Here is a 4234-nt window from a genome sequence, read left to right on the forward strand (position 1 = left end):
AATATTATTATAGTGGAAAAATCCTTAAAATTTAGAACGCAAATTTGCATAAAAGCAGCAAAACATTTATAGCCATTACAAATTATGTTAAACAGTTACTTTCATAATCCTAAACATCACATATAATTTATTTTTCTTCAAGGCTGTGGTTTACCCCCCCCCCTCAAAAATCAAAATTTATTAGCCTTTCAAGGTTAGTGTTTAGTCTATGAAAATAAAGACATGTTGCACACCTGCCATTTTTACTTCCCAAATAAGCTGGCAGCAATCTATCTAAAAACTCTATACTGGAATTTTAAATCGTAGTGGTAGACGGATCATGGGTTAGAGTCCCCTAGCCACCAGGCTAACAAAGAGATGTTTTCGTGGTTTTCTTCTCCATGCAACGCAAATAGTTTCATAAAAAAAGTCCTCCACGAAGGCAAATTTCTCCCAATACTTGAAGCAGGATTTTCCTTGTCTTCTGGATTGGGTTCAAAATTACAAGGCTACGGAGTTGAATATTAGTTGTCACAAACCCAAAATTGGATCGGCTGTTCAACGACGGTTATAAAATAAAATAAAATATCAGCCAACTTAACTTGATTTTAGACAATATATTTTCCATTCTGAATTTTTATATAACACTTCCTGTTGCTAAAGGGTAAATGTAGGGTATTTATTAATACGTCAAATTTTCTTAATTTGATATGAAATAAAATAAACTATCTTTTTTGCTTATACAAGTCTCAACAGTATACAGGATTTCCGTATGTATTAGTATATGTATTAGGAAATCCTCTTAAAAATGAAATTAAAAAATATACACATTAAGGGGTGGAAATTGATATTTAAGCTAGTAAAAATAACTCTATCAGAATCTTAAGAATCACTACTGAAGAAGGTGGGGCTGTAAACAATAACATTTGTCTGATGAAACTTAGATGTAAAAATTTATGTGTTACAATTTTTACCCATTTCCTCCTGCAATCAAACAAGTTTTGTTGCTTTCAATCTTCAGTAGTGATTCGTTAATCTTTTATAGCATTTTTGGTTTCTCTTTGTTACCCATATATTTTCTTCAAGGTTTCTAAAAATAATTATAAAAGGTGGTGATGACGGTACACCAAATATAAATTTTTTTCAATTTTTATATTTTTCGCTAGAAAAATATCAAGCCAGTAATCCAATAGAGCTCCAGCACATCTGAGAGAAAAGTTCAATTGGATTATTATTATTATTATTTTTTTTGCTCCATTTGTTATGTTCTAAAGAACATCTTCGCTTACAAGTAAAAGGTATGTAGAAGAAAAAATTTTATCTCACAAAAAATTTTTTTTCGTTGTTAATACATGCACAAAATACAAACTTAATCATTATTTTCATTGGGGGTCAAAATTTCAATCATTTCAATGAGGTCATCATTTCAATACTGGTCAAAATTGAAAAGATAATTTTGTAAATACCATGTAAATTACGGATTAATTATAATCCGTAATTAATTAATTATATGATTATAATAATAATTATAATTTCTTGTAAATTAATTATAAAAGCCTGTAGCTTAATTTTCAGATTATTTAAACTTTTGTAACACATAACTTTATTATTACAGGGTTAATAAAATGTTCGAAAATATCTAAAATAGGACTTAACTTTAGTCTCTACTATTAATATCACATTTTCATTCATACGAATTCATTGTTGGCAACCTTCCGCTGTTAAGACCACTTATAGCATTTCCATATCCAGTTGGGTTAGCGTGAGCTTTTAAATCCCCTTAAAATATATGGCTCAGTTGATTTCGAAACAGTCTGTAGGCGAGGAAAATTATCATGCTGATATGCACTGGTGCATAATAGGAGTTGGCGACCAAAAGATATTGTAGAATTTACAGAGGATGAAAGTAAGAAATTAAAATATAATGATAACGAAAAGAACTGATGGTCAGTCAGGTGTCTCTTTAATAGTTTCATTTAGGGGTTGACACACGGTGGAGGTATTTCTTTGAAATATTTAGAGAAAGTTAAACAATGCGATTTTACTCTACAGGATTATGAATAGTTGAGAGTTCTTCTTATTTTGAATCTTCACGTGGTATTTACCGGTACGTATAATGCATTATTACTGAAAGTAAAAGAAAGTTGAATTATTTTCGGGGGACCGGAAAGTAATGTTGCTTTAGTGCATTTGATATTTGTTATCAAGATTTTATTTTTAATTCATGATGTATTTACCTTCTTCAGCAACAACCTTTCAATGCCGGATAGGAAATGAATAGGAAAAAAATGAATTAGTTTTTTAAATAAAAGAATATTTAATTCGCCGAAACGACATTACTTTCCGGTCCCTCCAATAGTAAAATATCACTAATTTGAACTTTGGTTTTGTCACTTTTAAGATATGTTTAAGAAAAAGATCTATGCAAAATTCAGATGAACTCAATGCTTTCTTTTCTTAATTTTAAGAAATTTGTTTTGATTTTTCCAAAAATAAAATCCTAAAAATAAGAATTTTCAAAAAAATTGAAAATCTGTTTAACTAAGGAATATTTTTCTTAACAAAAAATATTTTCTATTCCATATGGTTTATTTTAACAAGAATCGGATTATGTTAGTAAAATAAAAAGGCAAGTAAAAGAGCTTTTTTCTTCTTCTTTATTCTACTGTAGATAGCACAGGATTTTTAATACTAATTCGAATTTTTCGTTTGAGATACTGAATTTGATTGTATATTGAAAGACAACAGATTAATACAACCATTTTTAAAACTTAAAAAGAATTTCGTCATTAAAAAACTCATCTTTGCTTATAGAATAAACCTTACCTTTAAAATAGAAAAACTAACTCTGTAGAGATCTAAAAGTCTCCAAAGCACTATTTTGAAAAATCTATTTAAATTCTTTCTCATGTTTATAAGCATTTTTTTTTCTGAAAAAGTGAAGCTAGTAGTATATATCAATAAAAGTCTTCAAATTAAATTTTATGTCCGACATTTGAATTTGCAGGTCTGGTATAGTATCCATCCTATGTAACAAATCAGTAATGAATTTTTTTCCGGAATATGCATAAGCGGAAAATGAACAAAATAAATTTAAACATGGGGTGCAAATGTAAAAAAACTGTCATAAATGTCGAGAATGGTTATTAAGGAGACATATTTATTAAGTTTAGTTACTTTATTTTGAATTGAAATATTCGGTGGAATATGTTCATGCAATTTTTAAAAATTTCACGTCCTTTCACACGTTTTTTCAATAGATTTAAAATTTTACTTTCTTTTTTACTGGTATTTTACTTTTATTTCATAGAAGCAACTAAAACATTAAATTAATAATGTATTATTAATTGGATTTACTTGTTCAGAAATTCATTACTGGCTAAAAAAAAGTTTTAAATCTCAGAATCCATGTGACCTTTTCATAGAATCCTTGGGTTCCGTGGAGCCAAAATGCTGCCCTGCATATATGTTTCATTCATTGCTAAAGACAAGGGGAGAAAATTGCATAATGACCCAGTTAATGCACATCTCAATTTCTAATAAGCAATTTTGTAAATATAATTCAAGAACTAATCTATAAGAACAAATATGAAGTTTTAATAAATTTTCTATTTAGAGAAAAAAAAAACTTAGGCTATATATAGCAGAGATCTTAATATATCTTTGTTTTTAGTAGAAGGCGCTCTTAGATCATTGACTTCAGTGTATCGTAAATCTTTCAGCACTTTTTCTTGTCATTCTGTAAAACATTCAAAATTAGCTAACATTGAAGATAAAATATCTTTTTATTGTTATGTCACTATGCATTCATAAAAATATACATATTAGTTAGTTCAAATTTTTATTACATTTAGTTTTTATTTTCCAGTTATATTCTAAGTGTAAATTGCATAAGAAAAGTATTTTGCAAAAAATGTGAGAGCATTGTTGAAAAACTTAAATCAGCTATGTTCTGAATTCAAATAGTGGGGGAGTATCCAAAAGAGAAAAAATTGTTCCATATAAATAAATTTCTGCAAATTGAAATATAATCTGTCGTTGTGAGAGCATTGTTGAAAAACTTAATCAGCTGTGCTCTGAATTCAAATAGTGGGCGAGTATCCAAAAGAGAAAAAATTGTTCCATATAAATAAATTTCTGCAAATTGAAATATAATCTGTCGTTGTGAGAGCATTGTTGAAAAACTTAATCAGCTGTGCTCTGAATTCAAATAGTGGGCGAGTATCCAAAAGAGAAAAAATTGTTCCATATAAAT

At 28.3% G+C, this 4234-nt stretch overlaps 1 protein-coding gene across 1 annotated transcript in view; it reads left to right on the plus strand.

Annotated features, from left to right (window-relative positions):
• Positions 1 to 1801: 1801 nt before the first annotated feature.
• Positions 1802 to 4234, plus strand: part of LOC107447228 (myb-like protein D) — a 14735-nt gene continuing 12302 nt past the window's right edge. Inside the window, exon 1 of the mRNA XM_043053407.2 lies at positions 1802 to 2086. The gene's annotated coding sequence lies outside the window, so the exon portion shown is untranslated. The remainder of the gene's footprint in view (positions 2087 to 4234) is intronic.

This window comes from Parasteatoda tepidariorum, chromosome X2 (assembly GCF_043381705.1).
Source record: "Parasteatoda tepidariorum isolate YZ-2023 chromosome X2, CAS_Ptep_4.0, whole genome shotgun sequence".
Taxonomy (NCBI): domain Eukaryota; kingdom Metazoa; phylum Arthropoda; class Arachnida; order Araneae; family Theridiidae; genus Parasteatoda; species Parasteatoda tepidariorum.